Source organism: Muntiacus reevesi, chromosome 15, assembly GCF_963930625.1.
Source record: "Muntiacus reevesi chromosome 15, mMunRee1.1, whole genome shotgun sequence".
NCBI classification, from domain to species: domain Eukaryota; kingdom Metazoa; phylum Chordata; class Mammalia; order Artiodactyla; family Cervidae; genus Muntiacus; species Muntiacus reevesi.
In genome coordinates this window covers 12,624,825-12,644,766 of record NC_089263.1, presented here as the reverse complement: position 1 = coordinate 12,644,766, position 19,942 = coordinate 12,624,825, and positions in this window count along the sequence as shown.

Genomic DNA, 19,942 nt, shown 5'->3' with positions numbered 1-19,942 from the left:
GCTCCTTGCTAGTTGCGGTGCACGGGCTTTTCACTGTGGTGGCTTCTCTTGGAGCACAGGCTCTAGAGGTGCATGGGGTCCAGCAGTTGTGGCGTGCGGATTCCAGAGCACAGGCTCGCTTGGGCTTAGTTGCTCTGTGATAAGGGGCCTTTTCGGACCTGGGATTGAACCCGTGTGCCCTGCATTGGCAGGTGGATTCTTACCCACTGAACCACCACACACGTCCACTTCTGTCTTAATGGTTCTTAGCCCGAGTTAGTTTGTGGCCTGGGGACCTCTGGCGATGCCCAGAGGTATTTTTGGTCGTCACAGCTGGTGAGGGTTGGGGGTGTTGGCATCTGGTGAGTGGAGGCCAGGTTTGCTGCTGATCATCCTAGAGTGCATGGGACAGCACCACCCCCACCCCAAAGAATAATCATCTGGTCTTAAACGTCAACAGTGCCACAGTGGAGAAACCCTGCCACCTCAATGGGAGGCAGACTTCAAAGCAGAAAAAATAGGGGACTCAGAGCCCACGAGACAGGGGTTTGCCTTCTGACTCTTCCTGTGTCTGCTGTGTAGCCGCGAACAAGTTCTCAAACCCCATGGACACAGCATGACTGACGTGAAAGCATGAGTTTAGTCAAGTTGACTGTGAAGTGTTACTGAAAGTCATTTGAGAAAATGTAGGTGTAAAACCAAACACAGTACTCAGCACAAAGTAGCTACTCGAGAAATCTTCATCTACCTCCAATGGAAAATGATTTTTCATTCTCCCTTCAGCCTACTGTATCAGCAGGATGGTTCCGGGTGTGTTTAACTAGCCATTGTTAGCCTTGTTTTTCAATTCTTTAATCCTATTGTGGTATTCTGCTGAATCCTCTCCAATTTTGTCAAGTCCTTCTGAAGTAGTACTAGACTCATGCCCCAAGGCTGAGGAAAGAGAGAATGATTGCAAAATTCTTTTACCGACACTCCCATTTATACATGTGTGTGCCTTCTGGATGGAGCCTTATCCTGCCGCCAGTTCATGAGCTGGCCACCCCCTTGGGCCTTTCATCTGCCTCTTTATGTCTATGCATTCCTTCTAGTCATTCAGGCTTTGTTCCCTGGATTTCGTAATGAAGAATTATCAATGATAATTGAGAAGAAGATAGACATTTAAAAAGAGCTCAGGAGATAAATGTAAACTGATAAGCACAAAAAAGCAAAAGTTAAAAAATAAGGATGTCAGGAGGAAAGACAAGAGAACTAAAGGAAGAGAGAAGGATATATTCAGTTGCAGGGCACCTTTGGGGATTACCCATCAGGCTTCACGGTGGCTGGAGAAGAGGAATGACATAACGGGGAAGCAAGCTTTGTCATGTGACTTGACAGGAATGTCAGTCTGCTGTTTTGGACTCATGGCCAGTTGGCCTCTTGGAATCCATAGCATGGGGCCCTGAGACCTGGCCCTCTCACAGGAAGTGGCAGGAAAGTGCAGTTATCAAAGTCCAGACCCTGGAATCGGATGAACCTTGATTTCATCCTGGCTTCACCACTTACTGCATCGAATGTCTAAGGGCAAATGGTTTGCCTCTTCAAGGCTGCCATTTCGCAAGAGTAAAGTTGTAAAACTGGCAATAGTAAGTAAGGATACCTCATCCTAGGAGTGTGCTATAAGGCAATGCATGTAAAACATTGAACGCAGGGCTGGACACATTAAAAATACTCAGTAATTGTTACTGATGAAGATGTTGACTCAGTTGTCTACTCACGAATATGTGTTCTGGTTGTCTAGTATGGTTGTAAGTACATACATACAGGACTGCATGTATATGAAAAGCTGAAATCCATTCACTGTGTGTATATACACACGTCTATGGCACACATACATATGTACTCTTTAGTTGAAAGTCACTTTTGACTCTTTTGTGACCCCATGGATTGTAGCCCATCAGGCTCCTCTGTCCGTGAAATTTTCCAGGCAGAAATGCTGGAGTGGGTAGCCATTTCCTACTCCAGGATACATATGTATGTGCACATATATATTTTAGCTTTTCATGCACATGCAGTCATGTTCTGGAGATGGTTTATCTGAATCTATCTCTTCCAACCTCTGGGCTCTGTAACGAATGTCATGTAAGCAGCTCAGTCATGATAGGAAAATTTTATGGCATGTGTGTTTAGTCACTAAGCCATGTCCAACTCTTTGCAATCCCATGGACTGCGGCCCCGCCAGGCTCCTTTGTCCATGAGCTTTTCCAGGCAAGAATACTGGAGTGGTTAGCAATTTCCTTCTCCAGAGGATCTTCCCAGGGCTTATGCCATGTCGCCTTCATTGTAGGCAGGTTCTTTCACCACTGAGCCACTGGAGAAGCCCATTTTATGGCTTAGAAACTGGTAAACCTAAACATTAAGGTTCCCCAGCCCCCCAGCCCCCCAGCCCTCCGGAGAGCCAGTTTACTGGGATACCACTGGGCCTGTGCACCTTGCATCTCCAAACTCCTTCAGGGATGGGGATGTGCTGAATTCAACCCTTGACCCCTACAGGGCTTTGCCTGTGTCTTTTGTGTAGTAGTCTTCAAAGGATGGACTGGGCCAGAAGGATCAAAGGGTGAATGGATGAAAGCAAAGGACAACCTATGCAGAAATGGAGCTAATAAAACAGACAAACTTGTGTCAGAAAAGCTGGTAGATTAGTAGCCAGGGAGTGAAGGATCAAGACGGGGAGTGTTTGGATGGGTAAAAATGGTCTGGTGATAGGAAAGAAGGGCTCTAGAAATAAAAAGTCAAGAAAGAAAATGAAATTCGGGACAAGAGTGGACTCCATACAATTTCAGACCACCACTGGTAGTGTAGTTTTGGGGTTCCATTCTTTTAGATGAGTGGCATTTGTTCAGAATGTTGGGACACTTAAGGAATTGTTTATAAGAAAAACAAAAAGTTGAAACCAATGTAATGTCTAAGAGGAGGGGACTGGTAAAGTAAACAGGATACATTCATTTTATAGAATACTTTGAGGTCATAAAGAATGATGGAAAGTTGCAATAAAGTGCACTCAGAGCAATGGAAAAAAGGAGGAAAAACTTGAACAATGTTATTCACAACATCAAGGGGAAAAAGCAGGTTAAAAATTGCATATAGAATCACCCGGGTGTAAAGATATGCATGTACAGAGAACTATCTGAAAGAATGTATATTAAAAATACTAACAGTACTTTTTTCCTTTTTCTTTTTTTTTATTTCCTATTTTTTATTGTTTTTTTTCTTATTTAGAATACTTCTGTAATTAAAAAATGAAAACATTTAAAATGTCTTTTCCACCCTTCCTCTGTCTGTCTACTTCTTATTGTCTCCATGCGTGTGTGTTAGTCACTCAGGCATGTCTGATTCTTTGTGACCCCATGGACTGTAGCCTGCCAGGCTCCTCTGCCCTTGGGATTCTCCAGGCAGCAATACTGGAGTGGGTTGCCATTCCTTCTCCAGGGCATCTTCCTGAATCAGGTACTGAACCTGGGTTTCCTGCACTGCAGGCAGATTCTTTACCATCTGAGGCACGAGGGAAGATCCCCCCTGCCCTGAACCCCACCCTCTCTCTATATATATAACTGACTTTTAAGGTTATGGCTTCCTGAATATTGTTAGCAAAGTGGCTGAGAAAAGATCTGTGGACTAAGGAAAGATTTTCTCCTACTTGCAAATTTATCTAAATACATCAGAATTTTTATACTGATTTAACAAATCACAGTTAGAATTCTTAAACACTTCAGTAAATTGCTTTGATTAAACATAAGTCAGCTTTCTGAAATTAGGACCATCCTAAGGAATCCTGAAGTCTGCACTGGGACTGGGGGTAGGAGTGTTACATTGTTGAACGGTGACTCTCCAGAACAGCTGGAAAATCTAGAGGGTTCCAGCAGAATGACAAGACAATTCCAAACACAGCAGCCTCCCAGAAATGCAGTGCTGGCGATCTAAAGACCTCCAGACTCCGCAACGGCTCCACTGAACTAACTCAGTGTCTAATGAATGGCAGGTGTTAGGACGCAGGCAGGAGTGTCCTGTGGCAAATCCTGTTGCACAGATGGAAGATGCATTTCTGCCTGCAGGGAAGTAGTTTATCGGGAGGTAGACCCGTGAGCCGAGATTTCCAATAAAGTACCATCAGAGCCATGAATGAGCAGGCACAGGAAAGGAAGTTTTCATCTTCCGGGAGGACAACGGAAGAACTGGAAGTTTTCTCCGTATTCCATTTTTCTGAGAGGCAACGTGGTGCAGTGACAAAGAGCCTGGACTCTGGAGCTGCAGGGAAGGAGTTTAACTTCTGGCTCATCATACCTCTTGAGTAGGTGACTTGGCTTCTCTGTACCTCGATTGACCAATCTGTGAAATTGACATAACATGAGTCCCTGACTCATGGGCTTTTGTAAGGGTTCAATGGGGTAATATACAGGAGGCACTTGGAGCAGTGCCTGGCACGCAGGAGGTACAATGGAAATGTTTCATGTATTATTATTTCTTGGTCTCCTTCGTCCTTCTCTCTACTCTCCTTTCCTCACCATTCTGACCTCTTTCCCCTCCTCCTTTTTCTACCCTTCTCTGCCTCTCTCATCCTCCCCACAGTTTAGATTTCCATGATTGATGGACTAGTCCCTATCTTCTGAGATAAAATTGAATCTTTCTCTGAGATTTTTTTCCCTCCAGGATAAATAAGACCTTACCTTTTGATACTTCCAAGAGAAGACCTTACGTTTTGATACAAACTGGTGCTAACGCCAACAGTTTGATTCTTCATGCAATGTCCTAAGTGAATTTACTAAGTAGGTTGCTCATTTGTTTATTAAGCAAACATATATTTATTTTCCTCAGTACCTTCCCTATGCTAGGCATGAGGCTGTTTAACCTACATCATTTCGTTGCATTATCATTCCAACCTCAGGAAAGAAGTAATCCGTTCAAGGTCCCACAGGTAATGGTTCCTGCCATTCGTAGCCAGCCGAGAATTGGCACTGAACAGCTCTCTATAGCGGAGAAGGCAATGGCACTCCACTCCAGGACTCTTGCCTGGAAAATTCCATGGACAGAGGAGCCTGGTGGGCTGCAGTCCATGGGGTCGCTAAGAGTCAGACATGACTAAGTGACTTCACTTTCACTTTTCACTTTCATGCATTGGAGAAGGAAATGGCAACCCACTCCAGTGTTCTTGCCTGGAGAATCCTAGGGACGGGGGGCCTGGTGGGCTGCCGTCTATGGGGTCACATAGAGTCGGACACTATTGAAGCGACTTAGCAGCAACAGCAGCAGCAGTTCTGTACAGTGCAGATGACCTTGACCTTACATTGCCACGTGGATCAAGCCCAAGGCCACTGGATGATGTCACAGATATGAGCATCCTGTCTTCTGGAGCCAGCTAATGTTGATTTGCTACAGCTGTTAATAATTTACCAGCACAGAAAGTAAAGAGAATTCTGCTACACCAGAAGAGGGATCTTTCATTATTTTTACAGCAGTCTCTTTATGATGGGAATGATCTGGCCTTTGGAAACTCCATGTGGACTATGAGTTTGTGAGAAGCAATATTATGTGTGTTGGGTAGTTGGTGGTTGGGTGGATCATGGGGTAGTGTGTGTGTGTGTGTGTCTGTGTGTGTGTGTGTGTGTGTGTGTGAGATGGGCTTACAGCCTAGGGATGCATAAGGACTTAAATAGGACACAGGAATTAATTGTGGTGGATTCACAGTTTCAGATGAATTCAGTCGTGTTGCTATTGAGTTTTTAGGGGAAAAGCAGATGAAGAGTCTTGGAGAAGGGACATACCATAAAGTATGCCTGTGCATGCTGAGTTGCTTCGGTTGTGTCTCTTTGCGACCCATGGACTGTAGCCATACACTACAATGCACAAAAAGCACGTTAACAATGCCTGGGTGTTTATTGAGCTATTACTGTCTTTAGAAGTACTAAGTAGTAACACTAAAATTAAGCATGAGAATTATGATTTGATCTATGTAGAATTTAGCATTGTGGTCACTTAAAGGGAGGTAACAAGGCATGACCAGGGGCTCCAATGTTATAATATGAGCCTTAAGAAATTCAAACCTGAAAAGAATTCATTTGAATCAGTTCTAATGAGATGGATGAAACTGGAGCCCATTATACAGAGTGAAGTAAGCTAGAAAGATAAAGACCATTACAGTATACTAACACATATATATGGAATTTAGAAAGATGGTAACAATAACCCTATATGCAAAACAGAAAAAGACACAGAAGTACAGAACAGACTTTTGAACTCTGTGGGAGAAGGTGAGGGTGGGATGTTTCAAAAGAACAGCATGTATATTATCTATGGTGAAACAGACCACCAGCCCAGGTGGGATGCATGAGGCAAGTGCTCGGGCCTGGTGGGCTGGGAGGACCCAGAGGAATCGGGTGGAGAGGGAGGTGGGAGGGGGGATCGGGATGGGGAATACGTGTAACTCTACGGCTGATTCATATCAATGTATGACAAAACACACTGAAAAAATTAAAAAAAAAAAAAGAAATTCAAACCTGACAAAACTTCATGGGACCTCTATCAAAGCCCATTATATTCCTGAAATTTTTCTGTATTTTTAAAGATGCGTGTGTGCGTGCTCAGCCGCTTCAGTTGTCTCCAACTCTTTTCGACCCTATGGATTGTAGCCCACCCCGCTCTTCTGTCCATGGGATTTCCCAGGCAAGAATACTGGAGTGGGTTGCTGTGTCTTCCTCCAGGGCATCTTCCCGACCCAGGGATCGAACCCTAGTCTCTTATTCTCCTATATTTGCAGGCGGGTTCTTTGCCATTAGTGTCACCTGGGAAGCCCCTCATAAAGTTTGTCCCCCTTATTTTTCCCTTCCTTTCTTCTTCCTTCTGCTCTATAACATTTTCTCCTGTTAGCAGATGTCTGTCCACATTCATGTTTGAGAAGCTCAGATCCTACCCTTAAAACATTTTAAGCAAAGAATTTTCACTTTTCTCAGAGAAGGTGAGTATCTGCCCACAAGGATTCTTCTACTGGCTGCTGTGACATATATTGTTGTTTATAAAAGTTAGGAATTTCTAAAATGTTTGTACATTTCTCATTTTAATCAGCTATCAGAACAAGTTTTTTAGGACACTCTGAGATATGTCTTGTTCAAGGCCATGTTCTCACTGGGTCGAAGAACGTGTCAATTTTAAACTTTTATGTACTCAGTCAAAATGCCTCCCCAAAGGCTGCACTGATTTTTCACTCCCGCATCTATGGTGCAAGTGTCTTCATTTCCCTATACTTTGTCAACATGGTCTTTCAATTTTACTAATTCGATGAATTTAAAACATGCCACAATTTTAAACTTTTTCCAATTTACTAGTGAGGTTGGTCACTTTTCATGTATTTATCATCCACTTTCAGTTTTTGAATATTACTTATTCATATTCCTTGGTCATTTTCCTGTTGGTGTGTTAAATTATATATTCCACTGTACCATTTTAATTTCCTTATTGCTTCTTTACTATATATTTTTTGAGTTACTTTCCTAGTGGTTGCCTGGACTTACCAGAATATCTTAATTTATAACAATCTAGTTTGGAGAAGGCAATGGCAGCCCACTCCAGTACTCTTGCCTGGAAAATCCCATGGATGGAGAAGCCTGGTAGCCTGCAGTCCATTGGGTCGAGAAGAGTCAGACATGACTGAGTGACTTCACTTTCACTTTTCACTTTTATGCATTGGAGAAGGCAATGGCAACCCACTCCAGTGTTCTTGCCTGGAGAATTCCAGGGATGGGGTCGAACAGAGTCAGACACGACTGAAGTGACTTAGCAGTAGCAGTTCTGATTAATACCATCTTAATTATAATAGTATATACAAATTTTCCTCAGCTATATCTCCTTCCTCCCTTATGGTATAATCACAAATTAGATATACTAATGACCATCAGCATAGTACATTCATAATAATTTTTAGAAAAACTTTTAATATACTTTCATAATTTATAGAAACATTTTAAAATTATTTTATTCAATTATCTCCTAAATCATACATGTGAAAAAAAGTCTTACAAAATAAACTTATACTGTCATCTATATTTACATCTGTAGTTACCTTTATCAGTGCTGTGTATTTCTTTGTGTGTATTTGAATTAGTTTTGTTGTTGTTCACTCAGTCATGTCCTACTCTTTGTGGTTCCATGGATGATAGCAAATCAGGCTTCCCTGTTCATCACCATCTTCCTGAGCTTGATCAGATTCATGTCCATTGAGTTGGTGATGCCATCCAACCATCTCATCCACTATCATCCCATTCTCCTCCTGCCTTCTTTCTTTCCCAGCATCAGGGTATATACCAATGAGTCAGTTCTTTGCATCAGGTGGCCAAAGTATTGGAGCTTCAGCTTTAGGATCAGTCCTCCTGATGAATATTCAGGACTGATTTCCTTTAGGATGGACTGGTTGGATCTCCTTGCAGTGCAAGGGACTCTCAAGAGTCTTCTCCAACACCACAGTTCAAAAGCATCAATTCTTCGATGTTCAGCTTTCTTTATAGTCCAACTTGCACGTCCATACATGACTACTGGAAAAAACATAGCTTTGACTAGATGGACTTTTGTAGGCAAAGTAATGTCTCTGCTTTTTAACATACTGTCTAGGTTGGTTATAGCTTTTCTTTCAAGAAGCAAGCATCTTTTCATTTCATAGCTGCAGTCACCATCTGCAGCGATTTTGGAGCCCAAGAAAATAAAGTCTGTCACTGTTTCCACTGTTTCCCCATCTATTTGCCGTGAAGTGATGGGGCTGGATGCCATGATCTTAGTTTTCTGAATGTTGAGCTTTAAGCCAGATTTTTCACTCCTCTCTCTCTTTCATCAAGAGGTTCTTTCATTCTTCTTCACTTTCTGCCATAAGGGTGGTGTCATCTGCATATCTGAGACTATTGATATTTCTCCCGGCAATCTTGATTTTAGCTTGTAGCTTCATCTAACCCAGCATTTGGCATGATATATAAGTCCAATAAGCAGGGTGACAACATACAGCCTTGACATACTCCTTTCCCAATTTGGAACTAGGCTGTTGTTCCATGTCCAGTTCTAACTGTTGCTTCTTGACCTGCATACAGGTTTTTCAGGAGGCAGGTAAGGTATTCTGATATTCCCATCTCTTTAAGAATTTTCCACAGTTTATTGTGCTCCACACAGTCAAAGATTTTAGCGTAGTCAATGAAGCAGAAGTAGATATTTTTATGGAATTCTCTTTCTTATTCTATGATCCAGTGGATGTTCGCAATTTGATCTCTGGTTCCTCTGCTTTTTTTAAAGCCAGCTTGAATATCTGGAGGTTCTCGGTTCACGTACTGTTGAAGCCTGGCTTGGAGAATTTTGAGCATTACTTTTCAAACTAGCGTGTGAGATGAGTGCAATTGTGTGGTAGTTTGAACATTCTTTGACATTGCCTTTCGTTGGGATTGCAATGAAAACTGACCTTTTCCAGTCCTGCGGCCACTGCTGAGTTTTCTGAATTTGCTAGCATATTGAGTGCAACACTTGAACAGCAACATCTTTTAGGATTTGTAAAAGCTCAGCTGGAATTCCCTCACCTCCAGTAGCTTTGTTCATAGTGATGCTTCCTAAGGCCCACTTGGCTTCACATCCAAGATGTCTGGCTCTAGGTGAGTGATTATCTGGATCATTAAGACCTTTTTGGAATAGTTCTTCTGTGTATTCTTGCCACCCCTTCTTAGTATCTTCTGCTTCTGTTAGGTCCATACCGTTTCTGTCCTTTATTGAGCCCATTTTTTCATGAAATGTTCCCTAATTTTCTTGAAGAGGTCTCTAGTCTTTCCCATTCTATTGCTTTCCTCTAATTTTTGCATTGTTCACTTAAGAAGTCTTATCTCTCCTTGCTATTCTTTGGAACTCTGCATTCAAATGGGTATATCTTTCCTTTTCTCCTTTGCCTTTTGCTTCTCTTCCTTTCTGAGCTGTTTGTAAAGCCTTCTCAAACAGCCATTTTGTCTTTTTGCATTTTTTTCCTTGGGGATGGTTTTGATCACCACCTCCAATGTTATAAACCTCCACCATAGTTCTTCAGGCACTCTCTGTCTGTCAGATCTAATCCCTTGATTTTTTCCAATACAAAATAAGAAGTTAAAAAAATAAAATAAAAATACAGAACTCACAGATTCTTTAAGCAAAATAAAATAAAATATATGTAAAAACTGTTTCTCTACATCGGGATTCCTCAGGTACGATTTCTGTTAACTTTTTTCCCTGTGATTGGGCCGTACTTTGTTTGCAGTTTTGTGATTTTTTTTTTTTTTTTGGTTAAAAACTGGGCATTTATAAACACATAATATGACAGCTTTGGAAATGATGTTTCCCTTCCCCAAGACTTTTTTTCCTCCTCCTTGTAATAATTTTGTTTGTTGGATCTCATTTTATAAAATCTGTTTTCTTTGTATGTGTAGTCTTTGAAGTCTGTACTGAGTTAGCTTAGCAGTCATCTAATGATTGGATAGAGATCTTAGATGTCTGAAACCAGTAAATCTCCCAGTATTTGCCAAATGGCGATGGGTTGTGCTGGGAGCATACTTCAATACTCAGGCCGGCAGTTTATGGCTCTGCCTTAGCCTTCACCTCTTGTACAGAGTACCAGAGTCAGTGAGAAATGAGAACTTCTAGCCTTCTTAGGTCTTTTATGGATGTGTGACTGTCCACAGGTCGATGCGCAGAGCTGTGCCTGCAAGGGGCCCTTCAGCATCTCAAGAATATTTCGGGCCTTTCCAAAACCTTTCCAAAACTGCTTTGGCCATCTGATGCGAAGAACTGACTCATTTGAAAAGACCCTGATGCTGGGAAAGATTGAAGGTGGGAGAAGGGGACGACAGAGGATGAGACATTTGAATGGCATCACCAACTCAACGGACATGAGTTTGAGTAAACTCTAGGGGTCGGTGATGGACAGGGAGGCCTGGTGTGCTGCAGTCCATGGGGTTGCAAAGAGTCAGGCATGACAGAGCGACTGAACTGAACTGAACTGAAAACTCCAATGGACATCTCACTACGAAACTTTTTCTTTTAATTAAGATTTTTTTTTGATCACATTGTTATTTGCTGCCACTGTTATTACTGTCTAAGGCAGCTATAATGTTAAGCAATTGCTGCTGATTATTTTTTCCTAAATAAAAGCTCAGGGGAATCCTATTTGTACTGAGCAAGTTCTGAGTCAGGTCAAATAAAGAAAAACCCTGTGAGTGGAATTTTCCAGGAGAGGACCAGATAGGACAAATTATGACAATTCTCTGGGAATAGGGCTTTGGAAGAGTTCCAATTTCATTCTATCTTTTCCAAGGGCTGCTAGGCTGCTGTTTCTCATTGTGATTGCTAGAGTGTTGCTTTTCAAGGTTCCTACAAGTAGGCTGGGGAGAAGGGGCTGGGAATAGGGCAGGTTAAAATACCACAAAGTTCACTGTTCTTACCGAGATTTAGCCATTTTTCTTGAATAACTTCCTCAGGGACTGCTACCAGACTTTGGTTAATTTCCAGAATGCTGAAAAAGTTAATTTTAACAATTTTTTTCTAGATCTTAATTTCTTTAGTGGAGAGGAGGAATTTCAGGGGTCCTTATTTCACTGATATATACTCCTTATATTAATTAATTTTAAATTGTATGCATAGATAAAAATGAGTATTATGCAAACAATACACACAGCTATATATTTTTCTATAATACCTGCCTTATTTATACCTCATGAGTTTTGATATGTATATCTTCATATCATTTATTTATTAATATTTTAAAATTTTCTTGTTTTTCTTCCTTATCACTCTCCTCTCATGTTTTTTTTTTTTACCAAGGGAGTTTGTTATTTCTTCTCCTTCTTCTTCTGCTTCTTTTTCTTCTTCCAGTATTGCTTCAGTATTTATTTAGACTAAATTATAAGCTTTATTCATTTATTTGTTTAACATTATTTCTTAAATTGCACATCTTTCTTCTTTAACTAATTTTTCATTTTTTTCCCTTTAGCACTCCTGAGTAATTCTTCAGTGGGAGTCTTGATGCAATTTTTTTTTTTAAGTTAAATTTCTATTTGTTTTTCAACTATTCAGTACCAGTAAAATTCTGCTTTGGTTCAACAAAAGGCTTTGATAGTTTCTTGTATTTGATTGGAATTATGCTGGAAAATATTTGCTTTGGGGACCAAAAAACAATTACCCTTGAAATAGCAACTATTCATCTGAGCTTTTAATGACTAAAAATGTCTTTATTTTATGGTTGTTTTGCTGGATCTATACTTCTAAGTTCAAAATAATTTTCTCTGTTCATTTGGTTTTTTTGTCTTCCAAAATCCAGTGTTATTGAAGAAGAGTTTTATGTCAGTCTGTTTCTTGTGTCTTTATCTTTTAAAGATAATTTTCCTTTCTGGCCATTTCAAGGATTTTTTTTCTTTTGGATCATAGGTGTACTAAAATTTAATCAGGCACATAGCTCCATTAATTGCTAGTTGTAAGTACTTGGGCAAAAGTTGTTAGCATTTTTCTAATTGGTTGCTTCTTTTGTAACATGGGGAAAATGCTGGTTCTAAACTCAGGTTTACTATGAGGCTTAAGATATATTGTATGGAAATCACTTAGCCCAGTGCCTCTGAAAGAGACAAGTTTTTCTAGGCATTGTATTATTTACTTCATTTTACTCAATGAGCTATTTTAATCTAAATGCTCATGCTTTTTTCCACTGAGCACTTTTTCTATTAGTTTTCTGATTTTTTCCTTTTCTCATTTTCTCTTTTCTCCTCCAAGTAGAGTTAGAACTCTTTGATAGATTCTTCAAATATCTTAACTTTTCTGTTTTATATATATATATATATGTACATGTATATATATGTTTTGTATATATATAAAACTTATATATATATAGTTTATATATATATATGTTTTATGTATACATATAAAACTAACCTTTTATATATAGGTTTATAATGTATATAACTACAGGTTTTATATAAAACTTATTTTTTTTCTTATGTACTTAGATATCTTGTTTTAGGTCTTATCCTTCCCATGGTTGCTTTTCCTCAAGTCTATAGGGACCTCATTTGGTTTCCACATTCTAGGAATTTCTTATTGTATCTAGTCTATCTATGGTGTGCCTTCTTGTTTTTCAGCATTTTTATGAATTTATTCTAAGAACAACAAAACCAAAAAACTATTGCTTATTATTTTAAGAGATGTGGGCAAGAGTTAAAGTAGTTAATAACTTAAATCATAATATTGATTCCATCTATTGCTTTTCTGTCTCTCCCAAAGATCATTTTAACATAATTTTTTTTTAGTAGATTTCAAAATTCAGGTTCTCTATGGAAATTTTGGAAGCATAAAAGCAAGAAGCATTGACATTAATTCCACCATCATTCTAGAGAGAATATTAACATTTTATTATTTGTAACTTCTAGCTTTTTATGCATATGAAAAATGGAATCCTACTGTACATTTGTTCTCATAACATGTAACATGTATATGCACATATATTGTGAGCATATTTATGTTATTAATCTTCCAAACATTATTTCTTAGTAAACATAATATTATATGTATATACCAATATAGACTTGATCATCTCATTGTTGAACATTTCTGTTTTATTAGTACAGTGATTTGCATCCTCACAGAAAAATATTTGCACAAGTCTATGGCTATATCTTTGTTTAGAATACTGGGGTGAAAGGACTTGTAGAGATTTTTCTCCCCCATTATTTGAAAAGGAAGTCCGGAGAAAGTCGTATGAAATCATGGTCCTACCGGCAGCAAGGGCTGGGAAGTCATGGAAGAATTCCTAACCTTTGATTGAAGAAGGAACCCAGCTTCATTGAATACAGTGCTTTCCAAAGCTAGCCAGTCATCAACATCACCTGGGGTGCTTCTTTGAATTACAGATTTTAGGACCCACCCTTGGAACTTCTGATTTACTATGTCTAGTGCTGAGCCTAGGAATCCATATTTTTAACAAGCTCCCTGGTGATTCTAATGATTAACTGGGTTTAGGAAACAAGATCTCACAGCTGAAGGGTCTGGGGGTGGGAGCAGGTGGGCTGACGGTGAGGACTGATCCAGGTGTTTCCCAGTAGGGGAGGTAGAGATGGTGAGAACTGAAGAAGGGCGTTTTTGAAAGCAGGATTGACAACTCCGGGGACCTTTTAAACAAACAGAGCAACAGCACAAGCTCTCAGCGAGGAAGAAGACGTGGAGCATCAGACACTTGGGCGGCTCCCTTTCCATCTCTGGTTCTCGGCATTCGTGTAAACCGAAGGGGCTGGACTCATCGGAGGCTTTTCCAACTGTGGGAGCCCAAAGCCACAGTGGTGGAGGGGTGGCTGAGTGGGTGGAAGTCCAGGCTTTGCCCCAGCCCACCCTCCCCAGGGCCCCTGACTCTGCTTTATATTGAGGTCTCTTTTAAGATTTTCTTTGGAAAAACGTTTTTGGCTGCCAAGAAGTTTGACAATCTCCAGACTAGATGACCTTTCAGTTCTAAAAAGTCATATAAGTTTGTGAACAAAAGCCAGGGGGAGGAGGAATCGTCCAGAAGATGGGCTTGAGCGAAACAGAAGAGCAATCCAGAATGGGCATTTCAGTCCTCATTTTAACCTGAGGACTGACACTTTGGGTTGTGGCAGGAGCTCCCAGCTTCTATCTCAGGATCAGTGTACTGCCTGAGTCAGCTCAGAGTGACCTCCAAGGAAAATTCTGGTGGCCTTCCCATCAGATTCTTCTGTTAAATTTGCAGGGGGGGGCGTCCCTCCCTTCACAAGACCAGGAAGCCCAAAGAAATCGCGAAGGTTCCTCTGCTAATAGGTTGGTCAAGTCTTGCTGTTTGCAAGTGTTTCAACAATAGGGTATGTTTGACCTTCTTTTGGCCTCCTTTCAAGCTGGGAATTTAAGGTGTTCTCTGAATGCAGGGCAAACAAAGCTTCGGCTAACTTGCTGCTTTGATCTCTGAGAATTCATAGGAGCAAGAAGGGAGGAGATGGGCCAGGGGCCCTGGAGGAATTAACTGTGAAAACCTGGTCAGGCTTTGTTGGATGGGGAAGCTGGGGTGGGGTGTCGGGTGTCTGGGGAACAGATGTGAGCCTGACTTGATCTTCTGCAGCTGCAGACAGAGGTTTGCCAGAGGTGAACGCGGGTTCCCACAAAGGCCGTAAGTCCTCTTGCTGTCGCCCACCCGTCAGTGGTCTCTTCTCCCGCTGGAGCTGGACTTACTGCAGAGCTTTTGCAATCTGATTCCAGCGCCTATGCTAACAGGTTGGATGGAAAAAGTGTTTCTTTAGAGAAACCGGGGATTTGATGGGTTTTATCTCTGTGTTATTATACTCATTTCTAAACATTCCAGAGAGGTGATGGAGAGACAAAAACAGCCTTCTTCCATAACCTTTTACTGCTCTGTGATCTCAGTTGAGATGGTGGGCAGGGCAAGGTGGGGCTGGGTCAGAAAGTGAGCGGCTTTCTCCAGAGCAGCCAGTCTCTGAGTATGTTCTGTGGAATACTTGTCCCAAGAGATGCTCCGAAAGGTTCATGATCAGATAGGTTTGGGCAATTCTGCAAGTCATGTTTTCTTCTGGAGATTCACAGCACACATTTGAATACTAGAGGCTCTGAAACATCCTAGAGTCAAGAGTCAGAAGTCTTTGATTTCTTCGACTTTGTTGAGCTGAAAACTTCTCCAACTTAACTGACCAGGAGCCATCATCTTTTTGGGTGAGGTAGTTCAGTTCAGTTCAGTTGCTCAGTTGTGTCCGACTCTTTGCGACCCTATGGACAGCAGCACGCCAGATTTCCCTGTCCATCACCAACTCCCGGAGCTTGCTCAAACTCATGTCCATCGAGTTGGTGATGCCATCCAGCTATCTCATCCTCTGTCATCCCCTTCTCCTCCGGCCCTCAGTCTTTTCCAGCATCAGGGTCTTTTCAGATGAGTCAGTTCTTAGCATGAGGTGGCCAAGGCATTGGAGTTTCAGCTTCAGCATCAGTTCTTCCAATGAATATTCAGGACTGATTTCCTTTAGGATGGACTGGTTGGATCTCCTTGCATCCAAGGGACTCTCAAGAATCTTCTCCAACACCACAGTTCAAAAGCATCAATTCTTTAGTGCTCAGCTTTCTTTATAGTCCAACTCTCACATTCATATATGACTACTGGAAAAACCACAGCTTTGACTAGACAGACCTTTGTTGGCAAAGTAATGTCTATGCTTTTTAATATGCTCTCCAGGTTGGTCATAGCTTTCCTTTCAAGGAACAAATGTCTTTTAATTTCATGGCTTCCGTCACCATCTGCAGGGATTTTGGAGCCCAAGAAAATAAAGTCTGTCACTGTTTCCATTGTTTCCCCATCTATTTGCTATGAAATGACAGGACCAGATGCCATGATCTTAGTTTTCTGAATGTTGAGCTTTAAGCCAACTTTTTCACTCTCCTCTTTCACTTTCATCAAGAGGCTCTGAGGCAGAGACACCAATTAATATCAAGTGGATCACACTTCAGGAAAGGCTGGTCTATAGGCTGCAGAAATAGAAGGTTCTTGTGTCCACAGTGGGGAGGGGTTCCTGGAGCTTCTCCTTTTGCCCTTGGTGGCACCAATCACCCGGGAGTTCTTCCTAGGGAACCCACTCCTCTACATTATTCTAATAGAGTAGCTCTGCTTTTGATTTTATTTGGAGGAAAAAAAATCTATAAACTGAAACATGGTTGAATCAAATTCCCACATAGAGGAAAAAATTTCAGAACCTAGACTGAGTCTATTTCTAATCCCCAGCTCCATATTTTCTTCCTATTGAAAGAGCCAGAAGAGGCTCAGAGGCACATTCTCAGAATGTGGCATCCTCTTGGCCACAGTAAATGATTCAGGAAGGGGTAGTTGACCCATTAACCAATCAACCCCCAATAAAGCTTATCTTGGGAACTTTGGTTGAGCAACTTATAAGCAAGTATTGTCTTTTCTACTGCACTTGTGAGGATGTGAGCTTGTTGAACCCACCTTTCCATGAGGGAGAACCTGATAAAGAAATCAGTCAAGAGATGGGGAGAGACTGGATACCAATGAATCATTTGTGTGCCTGGATCCAACCAAGCCTGAAGCCGGTGTGGTTTGTTTATGCCAATATTAGCAGAATTTTCTGTTTTAGAAGCTTGAATTGTCTTTACTGTTACAGTACTCATCAGAGATCTCTTGGAACTAAACATCCCAGATGATAAGAATTGATTTCTCTTTTTTCATTGAGGTATAATTGATTTACAATGTTTCTGGTGTAGAGCAAAGTGATTCAATTATATATATATATATATACACACACACACACACATATATATGTATACATGTGGGTATATATGCATATTATTTTTGGGTTCTTTTCCACTATAGGTTATTATAAGATATTGAATATAGTTTCCTGTGCTATATGGTAGGTCCTTGTTGGTTATTTTATGTATAGAAAGTGTTGTCAGACCCAAATTCCTAGTTTATCTGTCTCTTCTATTTTCCCTTTGGTAATCATAAGTTATTTTATGCCTGTAGGTCCATTTCTATTTTGTAAATAAGTTCATTTGTATCATTTTTTTAGATTCCACTTGTAAGTGATATCACATGATATTTATCTTTTTCTGTCTGATTTATTTCACTTAGTATGATAATCTCTGGCCCATCCATGTTGCTGCAAATGGCATTATTTCATTCTTTTTATGGGCTACATAATATTCCATTGTTTTATATATAATATTCCATTATATATATGTGTGTGTGTGTGTGTGTGTGTGTGTGTGTGTATACACACACACATCTTTATCCATTCCTCTGTGAATGGACATTTAGGTTGCTTCCATGTCCTGGCTATTGTAAATAGAGCCGTAATGGACATTGAGGTGCATGGGTCTTCTTGAATTAGAGTTTTCTCCAGATATATGTCCAGTAGGATTTCAGGATCATATGGTAACTCTATTTTTAATTTTTTAGCAAACCTCTATACTATACCAATTTACATTCCCACCAACAGTGTAGGAGCATTCCAATAAGAATTCATCTTACTACATCCTTGTAGCTTATTCCACCCCTAAAACCAGAGCAAGCAATATCAAAGAAATTGTTATAATAATCATCATTAATTAGTAATCAATAACTCTTTTTTTGAGTAGAAGATACTTGAAAGTTTATCTAGTCCAAAGCCCTATCTCATTCTTCAGATTTGAATCCTGCCTGCCTGTCATTTTACTTTCCGGTCCTGGGCTGACTGCAGATCAAGCCTCATCCTTCCCCCATAAAAGAGTTTCTGCATTCTTGAAAGTAGCGAAGTCTTCTCTCTTACACACCAAAACACATCCCTAACCTTTCCTAGAACAGCCAGTTTGGGTGTTTCTCACTGTTGCACTATGGACATGCTCTGGATGGCTTCTGAATTTCTTCCAACTCAGGTTGCTTTCATGGGTGAAGCCTAAAGCAGCGTATACCTATTGTGGCCTATTTAGAAAAGCAAGAAGAGGGAAATGAAAACTCACCAGCGGCTAAGCTGCCAAGAGATGGCTGTGGTTGCCATATCGGGTCAACACCATTCCTTCATTTTTCTTTTTGTGCATGTGGATGAACACATGCCTGGCTCTACTGGAACTTTGCTGCCCTTCCCCTCCCTTCTCGTTGCCTGGGAGGCTGGGCTGCCATGGACCACACCTGCAGCAGATCTTCTGTGGTCCCCAGTTCCAGGTGGGTTTGGACCGTAGGGTACTCGGGCACAGATCTGGCTTACGAGAGAGGTCAAGGTGCTGATGTCTCTGTTTCCTCCCGGGAAATCGCCTGGGGCTTGTGTGTCCATAAGCTGGCCACTGCCCCTCCCAGGGAAGCTTGCAGAGTTGCTTCTGCCCTTGATCTGTTGCTAGCTCTGGGGTATCCTCATGGTCCTTTTCTCTCACCCCTTCGTCCATATACTCCCCTGTGGGTGTCCTATTTGAACATGCCATCTGTTTCCAGTAGGGATTTTGACTGAAAAACTCGTATTTTACAAATATGAAACATACTCTGTGGAGTGATTTATAATCTGCTGTGTCATATCTTGGGATACTGAAAACCTCTCTTTATAGTGTTTAACATTCCTCTACAACATCATTGTGAATGGCTGAGTGGGTTTTTATTTTTAACAAATATGCCATAGTTTATTTAAACCTTGAGAACTAGAGAATTAATTTTTTTCTCCAATTAACTTTTCCCCTATTACTTTGGAAGTACTTGGATGACTATCCTTGTAGGTAAATCTTCACACACATTCATCATTTCTTCTTCAGGATAAATTTGTAGAAACAAAATTGCTGGATCTATAGACATGAACATTTGGAAAAAGTTCTCTGTCTGTGGCCAGATAGCCCTCCATAAAAGTTTTATAGCAATTTACAAACTGTTTCCAATTGTGCCTAGGAAGATTGCCTCTTACATTCTCTCCACTGTTTAATACTACGGCGAAATAGTGGCCTCGCTGAATCTTCCCAGTACTGTGCTTGGCAAGCAGTAGGTGTTCAGTTAATGACAATGCCCACCCCTTTCCCACAAAGAAATGTATTTTTACCCTTAGGGTTTCCATCAATAAGAACATCCACATGCACACTCATGTCTTCTCATCTCTACCTGCAAGTTGTGTGTTGCTCCTCCAGTCTTGGTATTTTAGAAATGATGTATCTATTCATACTACCAAGAGGACCATCACTCTTTCATAAATCCTTGGACAGAAAGAGATCCAGGAAGTCCCAAGTCCACTGGGTCCTAAAGAAAGAAATCACAAACTCTGTCACCAGAACATGCTCAGATGCTGCACCCCCAGCCAGGACTTAGGTTTAGCTTGGATGAGTTCAGAAAGCAGGAGGGGGTCTGGTGGAACAGTCTAGAACCTACTTCCTCTGCTGGCTGCCCCATAACTGACGCTGAACATTCTCCAAGCCTCCTTCCTGCTCCCATGGC